The sequence below is a fragment of the Plectrocnemia conspersa genome, unplaced genomic scaffold (genome assembly GCF_051122295.1).
Source record: "Plectrocnemia conspersa isolate PC_06_02 unplaced genomic scaffold, ASM5112229v1 ptg000013l, whole genome shotgun sequence".
NCBI classification, from domain to species: Eukaryota; Metazoa; Arthropoda; class Insecta; order Trichoptera; family Polycentropodidae; genus Plectrocnemia; species Plectrocnemia conspersa.
Window position 1 is genome coordinate 8,311,309 of NW_028277177.1, and position 19,836 is coordinate 8,331,144.

Below are 19,836 nucleotides of genomic sequence, written 5' to 3' on the forward strand. Positions count from 1 at the left end.
ATTCTCTAAAGTAATTCATGTGGCATGAGATCATCAATTTTCCTGCATCACGTTAATATAAGATTCATTTAATTTGTGCAAAAACAAGCTATGATAGAAAAAATATGTAGAATGCACCTAATTCGAATATTTTTTTAAATATACTATATCATGGCATATAAAAAATAAAATATGCAAATTGCATACGATGATCCTTTTAATATTTAAATTTTATTTAATAATCTCAAAGTTAGGATCCAAATCCCCAGTTTAACCGGTTTACACAGTCCAGCACCATCCATTTGTTAGAATAATACCTACTACTACTACTAGGGACACTGCAGTAGTAGCGCCTTCAAAACGCTCCGTCCCATTACACGGCAGTGCGAACACTTTAAATGGATAATTGTATGCCGTATGTCTCTTTAATTGAATAATAAAATAAGCATTCGGTGCTGTTGTTGGTACGTGTTGGTGGCAGCGTGTGTATTTTGTATTTGCCGAGCAATTTCCTCGGGCTCGGACGTTGCGCTTTTAGCGAAAGCGCACAAACGAAAGCGATTGCTTCGATTAACTGATTGGCGTCAAGCGATATACATCCGATGGTTATGTGCGTAAAAATGGATTAATGCAGTGAAATTATTGTGTGTTATAAAAATGTTAATGATCAGTTTCAATTTCATTTATTATATTTATTAACACTCGATTTCTAGTTTTTGATTCGATCAATAATTTAATCAGCTGATTTTATAACTCTTTAAATGAAAATTACACTTTTATTATGATTTGCATATAATAAATATATTAGTTAATTCAGCAGTTATGCACTAGTGGGTTTATTTGCTTTTTATTCACAACGTATTATTAAAGTAATACAATCAGTATATGCTTTATCACTTTTAATAATGCATGCTTATTATAATCAAAAATAATGATTATAAATATTACATAGACAGATATTTTGAATGAATTTATCACTTATTTAATGTATTTAAGAAGGATATTCGAAAAGTAAATGTACAAAATTCAGAGAGTATTTAAATAATTAAAATAAGCTGTATAAAATATTTCGAGATTGCCTTTTAGTATCTTTAAAGCAAACCATTTTAATATTTGTTCTTAATTTTAAACCTAAACGTTTTTTATAGCTCAATCATATAAATACTAATTTGCACTTTTCTTGATATTTTATTAAAAAATGTGTGTTTCTTCTTATATATTATTTAATAGATACATCAGACTCATGAATTTTATCACTTTATATATAATATATTAAAAATCACGTTCTGAGTCTATACAATTTAACTAAATTTAATTTTGTTTAGCGGATAGGTGCATTATTTATTTATTTTATTAATTTATTTAGCTTAATAGCTAATTTTTACATCAAACAAATTTTAACTAAACATATATATAATAAAGGGTGTTTTAAAATTAACGCAATATTTGTGCAGTAAAAGTTGGCAACCCTGAAAAAAAATTTGACAGCTGAAAGCTTAGGGTTAGTAAAAATGGAGCGTTACACAATATCTGAAAAATAATGAAAGTTTGGCGACCGCAATTCGAAAATTTAATACAAAATATGGTCGGAATAGTGTTTTAAGTTCGTCAACTGCGAAGATATAAATTAAAAATTCAGAGAGACTAGATCAGTTGGAGACGCTAAACACACTGGTCGTCGAAAAACAAGACGTTCAAATGTCAATATCGAAGCAGTGCGTGAGAGTGTTGGTGAAAATCCCGGAACATCAATTCGGCGTCATGAAAAAAAATTGTGTCACTGTTTGGTGCGGATTTTGGGCTGGAAGCATCATTGGACCATACTTTTTTAAAAATGAGACTTGTCAAGCAGTAACTGTTACTGGTGCTCGATATCGCGACATGATAACACAGTTCTTTCTGCTGAAATTGGATGATATTGATGTGGCCAATATGTGGTTTCAACAAGACGGTTCCACATGCCATACAGCCCGTGAATAGACATTTCCTGGTCGCCCAATTTTGGGACACCTTTATATATCATAAACAGAAAATAAAAAAACGCTTATTATTATAATTTATTTCTTAATGCACGACGGTGTTTTTTATTGCATTTAGGAAACCCGTTACAGTTTTATTTTTGCGGATTGTCCTAGGAATATTCTTATAGAAATTCACACCTCCGTACATGATTCCCCTAGCCGTACTCGTTTTCTTATACCTATTCTTAAATTTTCTCTATTTTTAGTATTACATCTATGTTCATCTTTATTTCTTATTAAATACTTATTTATTTAAATACTCTAGTAACATATGATTTTTTAACGTATATATAAATACTAAAACATTCATATTTAATATTTCTTGAACACTTAACCATTCTAATTTATCAATCATACTTCTAGAACTAGTAAATCTATTTTTATTTAAGACTACTCTCATTACCCTATTTTGTAATTTTTGCAACATTTGTTTATCTAATTTATTAAACATATATAATACCATAAGTAAAATGAGGTAATATGGTACTATTGAAATTTATTTTTTGTGTTTATACTTAACATATTTTTCATTTTGGATAACATACATATTTTTCTCATATTAAAAAATATGATTTTACAATGTTTTTTAAAACTTAATTTTGTATATACAATTACTTACAAATTACACAAATTGTATATGATTGAAAATTATTGCGAATATAATAAAAAACGTCAGCATATTTACTATTGCTTTTTTAACTAAATAAGTATACTGGCGCCTTTACAAAATAATAAAAAAATCAGTATTTTGTTATAAATATATTGTAATACTTTATACACTGCGAATGATACAAATAATTTACAACAGAGATAGATATTCAAGATTTCCAGTTCATAGTAAGCGTTCAAGTTATTGTAGTGATGTATAGATTATATGTATGGTATTAGTTTTGCGCTAGCATAAGTATTTTATTAGCATAGTCGATTTTTTACGGATAATTATGACGCTATATTTTATATATTTTTTCACAAAGATTCCGTAACCTGTTTTATGGTATATGTGTTGATTTTAAATAATGAGTTTTTTCGTATTTTTTATAATATATTATTGTAAATAATTCATCATTAATTAATTTTGTGTAAATATATTATTGCGTTGTTATAAATTATTCAAATTGAAAATAAATTAAAAAGGAGTATCTAAAAATAGTTCTAGAAATCTTATTAATATAAGGCAATATAACTTATTGCGGTTACATTTACAACTCTTTCCATTCTGTGGTTATGCATCGAAGCGCTTTCATGATGTTTGTTTGCTAACCATACGTTATAGGTGTAAAATTATCAATAATTTATAATACAATATAAATATTCATTTCAAATCTTGTTTTTCTTGCAATATTCATCTCAAATATCGAGCATCCGCAATTAATTTTTATTGAAGGAAAATGATACATACTTATCATAATAAGTCTACTTAAAAAATTTTAATGAGAATAATGCTTTTATTTTTCTCAAAGACCTTACGAACCCTCGGGGTATATTAATCCGTGTTCAAACAGTATATACCTAATTGTGGGACAATTAAAAAATAACGATTTCACTTCAGATGCGATATCCGTGGAGCTGATGCTCATCGGCAACAATGGGACAATTAGCAATTAACAAACTTTACATTAACATTCGACCGTGCTAAATTATTGAAGCCTATACAGTGCCATTCAATCCAGTCACATTAATATATTATATTATTAAAACACAAAGCCTTTGTTAGCGTTTGTAATACGCGAGGAAAATGAAAATGACCCCTCTGAATTCTAAAAGTCGTTTGCGATTTAATGGTCGGAAAATTGGTTCGATTTTCAAATGCACTCTCTACTTTTGTATTAAGCAAGAATGGTATTTATTAAAATATATAAATATTTTATATTATATATTTTTATTTTAGAATCAATATGTATAAAATCTCTTCAAACAAATTTATTTAGAAATTATCCAGTACTTTATTTTTTCACGTACATTTTGTGTATTTACTATTGCGTCTCGTATTTTTCGACTTCAGACTTAGTAGCTGGACTAGGCCTGACGCAAAGTGGAAAGCGCTTCAGTTTTATAAGTCTCAGTTGATGGTCGGCGTAGCTCCTCTTGGTGAAAATTCGCTTAAGCTCTAAGTGAGATACTTTAAGCATAAAACTGAAGGCAAATAATGTATGTAAGGCAGTAATTCGTATTTAAGTTCAGCAATTTTTAATTAAAAAATTATGGTGTTTATAATTTTGCCACATTTTTTTGACATATATTCTCTAAAATCATTGTCTAATATATTTTCAAAACAATAAAAAAATTATCTTTAAAGTCATATACAGATATTAATGTTCAATTTACATTTAAATAATATAGAAATACAACCCATGGATTATGTAAAATTTAAATAAAAGATATTTACAAAGAAATTATTTACTGAAACTAAATTAACTAAATCAACAATTTCTTTATTTTAAAGTAATTTTATTCATTGTCTAAAGCTAACGTTTTAGATATATTTTTTTTTAAATAGAGAGTTTATAGTCGTTTTCATTAAATGGTTTAATTATATATATATAAATTTTCTGACATTTTCTAGTCGTTTTAAATACAGCCAACTCTTTAGTTAGAGGCCTTTATTTAGTAATACAATTTTCTCTAGATTTTCATTATAAAATTCTTTTTGTTGTATATACATTAAGTAGATCTAGAAGATAGATATTTTTCTATATAGTGTTCAACTTCGGAATCAAACATGTTTAGAATTCAGAATCAAACACGTTTTAGCTGCTTTCAATAATGCTTAACATTTATTTTGTAATTTTTGTGTGTTTTTAAAATCATTTCAATTATTGTAAATTTTGCTTGTTTGACTATTAATATTTTTGAACTTAGAATAACACTATAAAGTACTTAATTTTTAGGCATTTTAACTAATTTGTAAATCAGATGGTTTAGTGAGCTTACTTTCGCAATAAACCAGTGGTAAAGATTGGTGACTATATTCTAAAAAATATTGCTTCAAATCCTATATACTCCTAATGTTTTTAAATTGTTATCATGCTGAAAGATTTAATTTTACGGCAGTTATTGGCGATGTTACCCTATGCATAAGATCGATAAAATTTGCAATTTGTATAAAATAGCAAATATTGTAATGCAAAGTTGTAGAGTACATTGAGTTCTATAAAAGTCTAATTTTACGTAGTTATTGGCAGCGTTACATTTTGCATAACAAGTTTTACAACTTTCCGGTCACAGTATTTTTTTTTAAATGACTTTAAAATGTCAGGAACAGACCCATCCTTATCTATGCAGCTATATAAAGAAATGCAGTCGTTGTAAAACAATTAAAAGCATTCATGACACTTCGCAATGATGAAAGGTAGTCGATTGTCGATCAACTATTTCCACAGCCACTCTAGATCTTTTTGTAAAGAGAATGAATTCGAATCTGTGCGAATACTCTGAAACACTTTTAAGTCATCAGCATATAATAAATATTCCGAGTTATTAATGGCCGCATGTATGTATGTCGTTAATATAGAGCAAAAAGAGCAAAGGACACTGATTGGATCCCTGTCGCACTCCAGAATGAGAAAATATCTCATCGGAGCGACGGTTATTATAGTATATATTAAGTTCGTTAAATAAAATGTAAATTGAGGTTTCAATTATATTATTTAACCAAATATGTTAACCATTACCAAGCATTAGTTATCTTACTGATATTTAAGTTTGACCTTTACCTAAAATGAAAATAATTTATATTATAAGGCTTTTGCGTATATCGATTATTTAAATATTTTTAAAACCCTTTCAAATGAAATCGGAAAGCTTTAAAAGCTAAGATAGTAACAGTAAAATTTGTTGCTTTTATTAATGTATAAAAAATAAATATAATATATACAAATTATTTGTTTATACAACCGTCTTTAATAGTTAAAAAATAAGTATTGTTTTCAAACGACCTAACCTTCGTTACAACCGGTTTTTTAAATAAACTTTTTTTGCGGTACTATCATAATAAAAAATATCTTTATTAAAAGGCTTACGTCGGCCGAATAACGAGGGCACGTACTCATCGAGATTTCCAACCCAGTAACAGAGGGCAAAGACGTTGGTAATTTTTTTTAGTAGAACTCAAGGAAAGGTCGTTGTATCATCACTCATTGTAACTCGTTTCGAACTATTAAATAAAACTTAAAGCCAGGTTATTGACCAAACGAGTGGTGTTGAGTGAGGTTTAGACCGGTCTGATGGGTGTTCGCTTCAAAACTAAACGCTATATTTGCGCGTATCTAGTTTAAAATTTATACACATTTGCATATGAATTTGAACGTTTTTTTATCATAGCTAAATTATGATTATATACGTTTGCAAAGTTACATCATTGAAATGCTTATACGTATGTATGTGTATATACAGTTTAGAAGCGCATATAAAAAATCACTTTAGCCATGGTGTGAAGCATCTTGTAAAGTCACAGAAACTTATACAATTATTATTATATAATTAAGATTGACTTAACCGCAAGTTTGATATCTCTATATAATCTTTTGAGGTTTTTTAAATTTGCCAAGTTAGTACAATTTTTTTTTGCTACAGGAAATTGAAGATTCGCTTTCATACTTATTGGTAATGATATAAAACATTTGATTTAAATTACAATAATGTATTGATATGTTCTATACATCTCTAATATAAAATAGTAGTATTATTATTTGGTATTTTATTTTGTTTACAAAATAATAATAAGTTTTATATTTGCATTTTAATTACAACGTGATTATTTTGAGTGATCGATAATAAATATGATTTTATTATTATGAAAGCCATGTTTTATAATTTCATTAAATTTATTTAAAAATTGTTAATTATAATGATTTTTATTATTGCGAAAATAATGTAACACATTTATATATATGTAGAAACTCTTAATCACAATACATTATTTCTCTTTACAGGAGTACACGGTGGGTGATAATCAACCAGTTCATCCTGACGTCCTTGGATGATCTCCCACATTCGATCTACCGTAAATTCAACATCTCACTGAAACGAGCTTCGTTCAATGTATGTTTAATTCTAGGCTAAACTTATTTAGAAATGTGTATGTTCACAAAACCGAATTGAATTTTCATTCTTGACCCGCTTGCAAGGTTGAAAACTAAAATTATCTTCAGACAGTTCTGATCTTGAATTCTACATAAATGCAAATTGTGCATTGCTCAATTGTACAATAGTGAATCTTGGCCACTGATCCTTTCACTCATACGTGAATGACATTATAATCGTGATGGATTGTTATTTGTGAAATATGGATGGATGCTGTGCAGGATGTTATCTGACGTCATATTATGACATCAAACACGCATTTTTCAAATTACTCGTGATTATGTCACAATGAACAATGTCGTTTTGTAGACAAAACGAATTTTCATATCACACAGACAATAAACTAATGATACGTTGTGTGTCGTTAGTTGTAATGTGTGTAATCAAGATATGTACACTATTATACTATGTTTATTAATTAACTTTATATACACTTTCGGAACGGAAATATTAATGATATTGTACCCCATTAAAATCTTCTGAAATTAAATTTCCGCCTTATGTCAATATATGTTTATTTATTATAAAACATATTGATTTGTATCGAAAATATTTGCTCTGCAGAATAATTTTTCAAATTAGTGAATTATATTTATATATATATATATATATATATATATATATATATATATATATATATATATATATATATATATATATATATATATATATATATATATATATATATATATATATATATATATATATATATATATATATATATATATATATATATATATATATATATATATATATATATATATATATATATATATATATATATATATATATATATATATATATATATATATATATATATATATATATATATATATATATATATATATATATATATATATATATATATATATATATATATATATATATATATATATATATATATATATATATATATATATATATATATATATATATATATATATATATATATATATATATATATATATATATATATATATATATATATATATATATATATATATATATATATATATATATATATATATATATATATATATATATATATATATATATATATATATATATATATATATATATATATATATATATATATATATATATATATATATATATATATATATATATATATATATATATATATATATCAGTATATTCTGTATTATTCTATTTAAAGTTAGCATAAAAAAGTCGTGTCTTTGTATTATATTAAACAAACAAGCCTCGAATCGATTTTATCCTTTGCCTCAGCATTCAAATTCAACAGATATAGGCTAAAGTTGAACCAAAGACTGATTTGAATATTGCAAACTCGTAAGTCAAATGAATAGGTAAATCAAACAATTCCACCCTGTCTATTTTGCCAACTCATCTTCCATTCTAATTCACACAGTCTCTCATGGAATATGCTCAGAATTATTAGGACTACAATAAACACGCACATAGTACTAAAATAGACACGTCCTTATATGATAAACACGATGTATAAATATTGCGTCGTTAAACTGCTTTTAGTCCATATTGGTAGCCGAGTTATATTGCAGCGCCTCTTAAAGAGTTACCAAGAGTGTCACAAGCAAGGACTTGGCAAAGTCAAGAGTTGAACCATTAGCAAACGACTATTGGTTTGAAAGTTCCGAAAGTTTAACATGCACACGCGCGCGCGTGAACAATGCCTTGAAAATTTTGCCAAAGTCAAAATTGAATAACATGCAGAGTGTTCTTGAACTCGCTTGTAATATTAAATATTTAGAAGCAAGAGTTTATCAACGAATAATAAGAGTGTGAGTAATAAATAAATATTATAAGTATCAAAACTTAATAAGATGTAAAGACAAGCGCACTTGAACAATATTAAGAAACTATACCATTGCCGTAACAAACTTTTGTTGTGCTCTGTGCAAGGATTCATTTTTTAATTAATTGTATTGTACTAAAGTCGATCTCAAATAATTCTTAACTAAAAAAATATGCTTAAAATGAGAGCAGCATTAATATTCGGATATATTCTTATAGTCATGACAAAGATGTAAAATATGTGTGTCCGTCTGTCTGTCGCAAAAACTCCTCCCAAACAGTAGCGATGTGGTATTTGCACATGTCATTTTAGCCCTTGTGCTTATGCACATATTTCACCCACCAAGTTACTGCACTGCTTGCAAGTATTAAATAAAATATAAACACTTGTTTTAAAACGAATTAAATGTGACATTAAAACAAACACACTTAACAAATATTACGTACCCATTGTCTGCCATGTATAATATCAAATTTATCGATTGTTTTTCAATCCCATGACTTACACAACAAATGTGTACTACGTGTGATTTTAACTCATGTTTTTATTGCGAGTCCCCTAGCCATATAACAACAATGATTTGATCCTTCAAGTAATTCAATAAAAAACATCCTTATCTTTTGAGTGGTCTAATTCAATTTGCTGCCTAAAATTCTTTCTTTGATTGACATCATATTGAACACAAAAACTATTTTTAGACGTTTTTCTTGTGATAATGTAACAAATTACATATTACAAGATCGGTTATATAAGCAATTAGTATTACATATTATTTTTAATCAATTCATTATTGATATGGATATGTATTTTCTATGAATTTTATAAAAATATTATTTATTTAATATATTTAAAATATAAATATATATGATCGATACGTAATTGAATGTTTTGTATTATATATAGCACAATAAATCAATTATTTTATTATTTATAATCACATAATTATCATATTCTTATTATTTATTATAGTGTTTTACAACTCATTTAATTGCCTTGAATAAAATTTAACTAGCATAATAAAGCATGCGTCATTTTTTTCACATATATGATATTTATGTATGCACATACTATAGAATCTTCTAATCATATATTGACACTCTATGTTATCTTATACAGTCGTCACAATAATATTATTTAAATTGACGTAATAATCAGTTATTGTATTTTGTGTATAAGAAATTATTTTTTTAAATATATTTATATTACTACCACATATCACACTAAAATATTAGATAATTAAGCAAAAAAATAATACAATTAATTTTAAAAGTACTGCTAGTAAAAATTACACGAAACAATGTAATATGTGTACATATCCCTATACTAAAGACCTTATATATATATATATATATATATTTCTGTATGTACATAATTGCGCAATTAAACTTTTACATGTTCGATACTAATCGATACATTCAAGGTACTATTAACACGCACTAGACTTTGTATTTTAAATTTGTGAACTTAATATTTAGTTATATCGATAACCTTAATTGTATATTGTCTAACTAAATAATTGTCAAGTTTATAGAAAAAAAAATTGTGTGGCCTACCAGAAATAGAATTTTATAGATTTTTTGAAATATTTTTAAATGCAAATATTTTATCAAATCTTTCAGTTTTACAATAAAATATTTTTTGGAAAACGCACTTAAAACAAGGTTAGAATTGTAAATACATACTTTTATATTTAAAGATTATTTAGATAACGAAAAATATGTAATAGTAAAAAGCCTATATTAGTGGTAAATAACGATTTAATTAATTACATCGGTCTAATAATGAAAATAAAATTATTTATCATTTACCTTCTGATTTATCAATCTTATGATAATATTTACTCTGTCGTACGTGTATTTAAAGATTCTTTATGTGCATTTACTTAAATAAAAATAAACGTATTACATATAATACAATAAATTGTATTTTTCATTTAATGTTTTATAAATGTTGTTTAATAGATAGTATACATATACAAATTTATGAATATTAAAAATAAATTATTGATATATTTTAATACTCCTAGGAACTGATCCTGGGATCGTCAAATTGCAATCCCGAAATACCGGCAATGCAACTTTGGTTCAGTGTTGAATTTGCTAGTTCCATGTGAAGAAAGTGTTTAATCATTTAAGTGTTTTAATTTTAATAACGATTTATATAATAGGAAAAGGTTATCAATATTGCAAAAACAAATAATGATTATTAATAATATGATGAAACATGAACCGGATATGAACAGGATAAAATTATGGGATTCTTATGTATCTGAAGAAAATTACCACAGACTTAATCAACTATTTAATACAATAGTTAATAGTATATATAAGCAAATTAAATCCTGATTTTCTTCAGTGTCCAAATTGTAATATTATCACTGAGAAAGAAAAATATGCGCAATATAAGGAAAACTTTCCAAATGAATTAATCAATAAACTAAAAAAAAATCTATGGAAAATTATTTGATGATAAAGAAATAAAAAATGAACTTACTGTTTTATATTCGTGCTCTGAATTTGCAGATAAACATATTTATAAGCTTGTACAATTTATGAAAAAAAATCTTAAATCAGGTTTTCAGGAAGTAGATAAAAGAGCCAAACTAATATTAACTCTTCCAAATGCTTCAGCAGAACGTTTATTTTCTGCTCTTAAAAGAATCAATACCTCTTATCGAAGTACGCAAGGCCAGGAAAGACTATGTGGCCTATGCTTGATTTAAAATAAAAAAGACTCCTTATAGAATTAAAACAAAAAAGCACATTTTACGAAAGCGTAATTAAAAAATTTAACATATAAATAATAATAAAATTTACTTGAAAAATTTACACTTTTTTTCATTATTCATATCCACACCCACCGTACGCCACTGAGTATTACTTAGTCATTTCTCTCTTGCGAAATTCTGTGATAAAGTTAAAGCTGAAAAAATAGTTTAAGCATGTACAAATTTTGAAGGGTTGCGATTGGCTGGCAAACATCCTCATCTGCGATTCGCCAGAGCTGTCCCGAATCAGTATTATAAAAGATGTGACATTTTGTCACCGACAATATACCACGCTATCAAAGAGCATCATGAGAACACATTTTTACAAATTTCAGGTGCTTTATTAAAATCACAGTTGACAATAATACTACTCGACGCGCCAGAGTAGATTTTTCAATTTGCAAGATCTACCATTTTAACTAATTGCCTGATATTTATATGTAGTAATTTATAAATGTTTATTAAATACACTCTCACCAGCTTTTCTGGCGTCTATTTGCTTCCAAAATCACACTTCTTTGGTCTCAAAACCCAAAAGTGGTGAAACCTTATGTTGTTCAATACCCGAAAGTGTTATAACCCGACGTGATACAAATTTTTCTATAATACGATTATTTTAAAACTGTCTCACCTGGCTTAAGAAACAATCAATGAATAATCCTCAGAGTGCTATTTACTACATTGTTTTCGAGTTTATTTGCTGTTTAAAATTGTTTCGATCTCTTCTGATTTTCGTAAATAATTCATTTCTTATCGCAGGTAATGATGTTCTTTAAAAATGTTTCTTTTATTGTTTTGAATCAGCTTTTGCGATACTCATTTGTCCATCTTTTTCAAATTTTCTATGGAATTCATATGTTATCAAACGGTTGCAGGAAAAAACCTCTAAGTCTGCCGCGAATGTCCGAACAGTTGTGTGTGGATTAGATTTAATAGTGTTTTTTTTTTAATAATTATTCATAAACAGCTGATGGAGATTTCACAGAACGCTCATTTTCAAGGTTACTATTGCCATTATAAATATACTTAATCCAACGCCTTACAGTGCTTTAAATAACACTTTAAAAGAAACAATCTAATACTCACAATATAATACAATCTAGAGCAATATTATTCCTAGATATTGCTGAAGGACCTTAACCAACCGAACCAGATGTGATTGAGGGTTGTCTTTTTTATAATGTTTTGATATAAATTTAATTTTATTACTTTGCTTACTTGTGATTACACGGTCACGTTTTAGCGTCACATTATAAGATGGTGTCTTTTTGTGTGTATCACAAACACATACTCCGAGTCGTGTGTCTTGTGCAATTATGGCGATTGGCCACGAACGGCAATCAGCCTCCTTCAGTGCGACTCGCGCTACGGACGCGGCCGCAGCGGCTCGCACAGCCGCTCACAATATTACCGGAAAATTTGTCGCTATCGGTAAATACTAAAACACATACGAATATACCATTGAATTTCGCGAAAACGTTTTTTTTCATTTTTTTTAAATTTTACTCCCGTTGTACGAGCGACGTACATATAGCGGGAGGTTGGATTGAACCCTAGAGATACTTGTATCTTAAACAAATCAGGAAACTTCAGCGTTACGATATTTTATGGTGTTTAGATATGTACGTGAATGTGATTTTTTTTTGTGATTGTGATATTTCTAAAACTAGGTTGCATATTCATTTATAATATTTAGATCTAGTTATTTTAAATGACATTATTGTTGTCAGTGTTAAATCTATGATCTTATAGTTATTATTCGATGTAGTAATAGTTTTTTTTATAGTAATTGCTGCAAATGTGCTTTTATTATATTGTAGTTTGAATCGTATTAAATATAAAAATCATCCTAGTATTTTCTCAAGGTCAACATAAATACTATAGTATTATAAGTAATAAGTAGTAATACTTTTTAATATGTACAGTATACTGTTGAAAATAATAGACATTATTACACTAGCTTTTGCATCATTATATTTTATTTACTTGAATAAATCATTTTCAATTCGCTCGTTAGTTATACGAAACAGACACAAGTCAATTTTTTTATAATTACCGGATATTTAGTAATTCAAAAGTCAATAAACTTTCTTTATAAATATATTTTTATAGAATTAATCTAACTCTCTATTTGGCCACCTTCTTAAAAATTATTGTTTTAATTTTAATAAAATTAAGTGAAGCAAATACTTTTAAGATCAAATATGTATGTCAATTATAAATATGCTCTTTCTTATTTATTTTCGAAAAAACTTGAGAGCCTTTAAATATAAATTTAACTATAAATTTTAACATTGCTTAAATTTTACATAAGATCTTATACTTGTAACTATTAAAATAAATTAATTTATTTATAGTTTTTATTTAAAACAAATTATTTTAATACGCATGACATATTTTTTATGAGCTGAAGTAGCACAGTATTATAAAAAAAAAATACATAGCTAGCTCCATTTTAATTATTCTTCGATGTTATTCATGAGATAAGGAAAATCTAGGAAAATCTGATCTGTAATGATCGATTGTAATTATATTTAAATACTAATCATTTATTTCGATTTCCCAGGCAATATAAATAAAAAAACACGTTTCATATGGAATTCGAATTTAGGTTTTTCAGTTCAATAGTCAGCGATTTATACCACTCGTGCTGGTAAGACTATAAATTTAACTACAATATAACATGGTCACATTATCAAGTATCTATATTTTAAAATATTTTAAAGCAAATAAACGGTTTATTTCAAAAATACCAATATAACTGGTTTTAGATTTTATGAAACAAATACACACGCGATTCGAAACGTTCAAGGAAAGGAAAACTTTTCTGCGCTCAAATAGATATTGCAATAGCAAAGTACGAAGCGGCGAAAAAAATAACAATCTTGAAATAATTAGTCGTAAAAAGAAAACGATACTTTTGCTGCTTGTCTTTCGTAAGGTTGCGAAAACGTCACAAAGGAAAAGTAACTTTGGCTGGAAAACTTTTCTAGCTATTTCTCAATACACATTTTAATTTTTAACGTTGGGTTCATTCGTAAATAAACATTTAGATTGTATTATATGGTTCTTAAATAAATATTCAATACAATCTATCATAGTTAGAAAAATACCCATCGTATTTCATCCAATGTCAAGTGACGATCATGACCTTTGGGTGCAGAATGTTTCCTTATTATGAAATCAAGGTTGCTTTTTTAGGTAAACACAATTACACGATGTTTTTATGAGCAAATACAAATAATGACTTTTGAAGTCAATATCGTGTAAAATACCCATAAATGTATGCTTGTGTTTCGTTGCGATTTTAATGACAAAAAATGTGTTTTTCTTGCAGTAAACAGTGCGAAAAAGTGTTTTGTTCGTTGAAATCAAAATTTATTAAGTTTGACGACAGTCGCAGTTGCTGCTTTAACGTGAGTTTATATTGATTTATTTATATAATACACCAATGGTTTTAATATAAAAAATTAGGCATTTCTAAATTATTATAAAATATAATAATACGGAGGTACAACAATTAAAATGCAGTGTTATAACAGTAATAATTAATGTAAATTATAAAGCCTGATTGACAAAGTAGTGAAATGTTTCTAGATTTTATTATAAAAATCCTTATTAAAAATGCATAATATGTACTATGATTGTACTCCATTTTAATTAAAATAAATCAGACTTTGCTTATTGTTGACAAGACCGTAGTATCCCGTTACATTACCACAGTTTTATTATTATTTTTCAATGCATTTCAAAGATAAATTCTACTGACACATACTAATCTGTGCTAAACCTAAATATATTATATTATTAAATATGGTTTTATTGTTCTAGACATATGTATATTAATTAATTAATTATCGTAGCAATTCGATATTCTACATTTAAAGTATTTAATTTGTTTGAAAATATGGCTCAAAAAACCCTTAATGTCCTACAACTTCTTATTTTAATAAATACAACAATTTATTTACATTTTATTGCATATCTTCTATTCAATACTGTATCAACATAGTTTATTGTGTTATATACAAACACATTTTAATCTTATTTTTGACAGATTATTTGACTTCTTTATATTACATATGTTTAATACATATTTATGTACAATAATTTTAAATGTCAAGCTTTATGTCTTAGTTTGTATTTTAAAAAGTATTTTTTTATATACATTAATTAAATATAATTCTTTCGTTGCAACATAAAAAGCGTTTGCCTAATGAGTTACAACAGGGTTATTACAATCAACGTCTACAATAAGCGAAACACCAGACTGAAATTAAATAATCCACAAATTAGTGGCATCTATTTTATTTACTATAAACTATTATAACAGCTTACAGTCAATAGATGTTACTATGCACAACACGATTTTTAATAAAAAAATCTAGAAAAATATAATTTGTGATGATTGACTGAAACATTTATTATATAATCATCACTAATTCCGATCTTCCAGACGCGATTTATATTAAAAAACACTACGATTTATATGGTATTTGCTCTCAGGTTTTTAATGTAATAGTTACTGACTTAACCATTAGCTTGATCTGTTCGTCGCGGGTGCATGGCGGACAAATCCGATCGTGTGTGGTGAGAAAAGACGGATACGTCTGTCCGCTGTCCGTGCTCACAACGAACGGATCGGACACTAATTTTCGAGTACCTGCACTCAATGGTTTCTATTATTTTTTGTTAAAATTTATCCTTTAAGTGATTTTATGACCCAGGCCATTTCCACTCGCTTATATATACTTGCGCCAAGGCTGCCGCCATTGGTAAACGTCTAAAATAATATTTTGGTGATAATGTTTTATTACTTTATGACCCATCAGTCACTCAATATTATTACTGTTGAACATGTATTTTTTGATATTTTTTTATATAAGATAGTGAAACATCATATATTGTAAGCTAAATTCGTGTGTTAAAAATAATTGTAAGCCGTGTAATTGAATATTGTTTTGATGCCAATCACTACTAGTTATTTTTCTAGTACTAGAAGTAGTAGGAATAGGGCTTTATAATATGTTTGTTTAGTTGAAATGCAGAATCACCTAAAAACACCTAAATCTATTGTCCGATAAGACTTACGTCAGAACTCAGACAGTTTGCATGTGTAGCGAAGCTCGGATAGATCTGTCCTTGTGTCCGTCGGACATATCTGTAAGTGTGCTAAGCTTAATTAGTCCAGGAGTTACTAAACATTTCATTGCTTTGGAACACCTAGTTTATTTTGTGATTATTTATGTATTAGTCGAATTATTACGCTTTTTTCTGTTCAAGTTTTCTTCTTTAACTAAAAATATTTCAATTTTATATTAAGAAAAACAATTTTGTGAAAGTGTCATTTTGATAAAAATTAAAATGTATTTTATATTTTCAATAGTATTTAATGCCTTTTCCAGGTGAATAGTTCAAGAATAATTTTTTTTTATTTAAAGCATTTTATTTTAAAATTTTATTTTATTTAAAACATTTAAACAAATACACTTACTTGTGAAATAGGTTATATTCCCGCAGACTTGTTTTTTTTAAATAAGTAACACGTATTTTAAAGCTGCTTTTGCATCTTTTAATCAGATTTGTAAGCAAATTATTAAGCGCTGCAATATTAGCAACTGTCGACAGACTAATAACAGTCAGCTGTCGCGTCGGTCTGAATCAGGCAGCAAATCAAAAACAATATACGTCATCTCTTTTATGCAGCGGGTGCAAAAATAACGTCCTTTTTATCATTTACCTGTTAACATGAGGTGAAACATGAATGCTGGTGTTCTACGGAACATAGTTTGGGTAACCCTGCATTAGTCTATCGATATTCAATTTATTGAAACATAGGTTTGCTAGCTTATATTTATTAAATATAAATCGCGAGCTATTTTATATATAAATAGTAAGTTTTTTTTTAAGTAAGTATTTTTTTAAATTTTATTAGTCTATTATACTTACAAATATTATATTCAATATTTTCACATAAATTAATAATTATGTTAAATATTTATAATAACAACTTGAAAAAATGTATATAACTATTAGTCATACTAATTTTAAAAGATATGTAAAATATTCTTAAATAAATAAAAAATTATTAGCTAGCAAAAAAATAATAACATCAGTAAACTTTGCACATCAATAAAAATAACATTAAAAATATTATTTTTGAATAAATAACAATTTTTTTAACAATTTTCATTTTAAAACATTTCTAATTATAGTTGTAATGAAAAACTTAAAGCTTAGTTTCAAATATAATAGATATATAATGGTATAAACAATGTTTTTGAAGTATTTAATAGTTCTAAAACAAAGATGTTATTATAAGAAAAAAAAATAATGATTAGGTTTTGTGAATACATAAACTAAATTATCTCATCTTTGTGAAAAATAATACTATTTTTAACAAAGTTATGGTTTGTTCTGTTAGATAGGGAAATAGCAAATCCAAATTAGCACCTGTTAGCGAAAATGCCTCTTCTATTGATCTTCTCTCCATTGTAATTATCTTTCATCGTGTACATTTCATAGAAATAACAATGTCCTTTTGCCCCAGGTTTACCCTATTCTTATTATGATGTTACAGATATCTCGTTTGTTTGTATAATAACAGTATAATATATCTTTAATTGCCCATCAAGCCTTACCGCTCGGTTCGAAATTATCTCTTGTGTAAACTGTAACGTTTTTTAATAAGCTCCTTATCTCACTAACGACTACAGCAGATGAAAATGCAATTCCATTGTTATCTTCCATCGTTTCACAAGAATGTTTTAATAAACGGTGCCTAATCGCCGGTCACGTAAAACGATACCGAGCTTTATTGTCACGCGGCCGTTTTGTTCGAGCTAGCGTTTTGCAAGTGTTTTATTTTTTGCGATTTTTTCCATGCAAGAAAATTTCACTGCAAAAAATCAACGTTCCGCATCGATCGATAATATTATTTTTGCTTTGCACAGCTGATCGACAACAAAGATCGGCCTTGAAACGCGTTTAACGCTTTCTATTACGTTATCGCGAAGAATTGGACGCCTACTATGTAAATATTTATTAATATGCATACATACAAAAAAAATCACAGACAACCTATAACCTAGTTGTGTAATGTTAGAAAATGTACATTAAAAACAATATGGGTTCTATATGCCAATAAAGATTATACAGGCGTATTTAAATAACACAGTCGAAGTAACTCAAATAGAAAACTGAATTTCGAACAACAAAAGTAGTTCAGATGGTAAGAGCACTTGCTCTTTAATCCGATAATAAAAGTTTAATTTATTAATTTATTAAAAACTAGATCAACAGTACATCTATAAAATACCATATATAACGATGTTTCTTTAACTTTTTTTCTGTCACATATTTTCTTGATTGATATTATTTATTTATAAAACATTGATTTTAAATTGTATGATTTTTTAAATATATTTTCAAATAATATAGATAAAAAAATCAAAAAATAAGAAACGTGACTAGTTACAATTTAAAGAACATTTAACAATTTTAGTTACAGAAAAATAAATTCAAGTAATAAACAAATACCAAGAACTGTATTGCTTCATCAGAAATTCAACACAATTGAAGTCGAAAGGGCAGAGTCATGTTCTTGAATTCCTTCTCGAGTAGATCCAAAACATTGGTCGACATATCTGTAATTCTAAAATTTATGACGTTATTTATCAGAGGTATTTGCTTGAGAATCATTTCGAGTATTTCGAAAGCATTAAGCTAGATTGTGCAAAGTATTTTGTTGTTTCCGGGTCAAATATTTCTAGTTTTAAAACTACCCGATGATAATAATCAAGATTTTTGCTAAAATCTTTCAGCAATTCCCTGGTAGTTACATAGGAATTCCTAATATTTAATTACTGAGATTATTAGCTTCCACTTTTGCAACAAAAAATGTCTTTATGAAATATTTTATTTTATCATTTTGTATAAGATGTTCCAATAAATGTAGTTTTTTTTGCCTTACGTAATAACTTTTTTTATTTAAATATAATTTAGGCCGCCTAATAAATTATATAAAATTAAATCAAGGTGGAATACTGCAAGAAGTTGCTTTCCTAAATATTACTTTATCTTCTATCAAACCTTACATTGATAGAAACGCTTTATATACATATTTTATTCAATACATAATTTAACGTACAAGTATTTAAAAAGTCGTTTGTTGTTTTTTTATGAATTTA

General features: G+C 26.9%; 1 protein-coding gene across 5 annotated transcripts in view; it reads left to right on the forward strand.

Annotated features, from left to right (window-relative positions):
* Positions 1-7,017: 7,017 nt before the first annotated feature.
* LOC148227205 (Ig-like and fibronectin type-III domain-containing protein 2) overlaps positions 7,018-19,836 on the forward strand; it is a 123,558-nt gene continuing 110,739 nt past the window's right edge. Inside the window, exons 1-2 of one of the 5 annotated variants that reach the window (XM_088201078.1) lie at positions 12,999-13,078; positions 14,985-15,063. The gene's annotated coding sequence lies outside the window, so the exon portion shown is untranslated. Of the gene's footprint in view, positions 7,041-12,943; positions 13,079-14,984; positions 15,064-19,836 lie in introns of those variants that run through there. The other 4 variants (XM_088201080.1, XM_088201082.1, XM_088201079.1 and 1 more) reach the window with 4 other exon arrangements.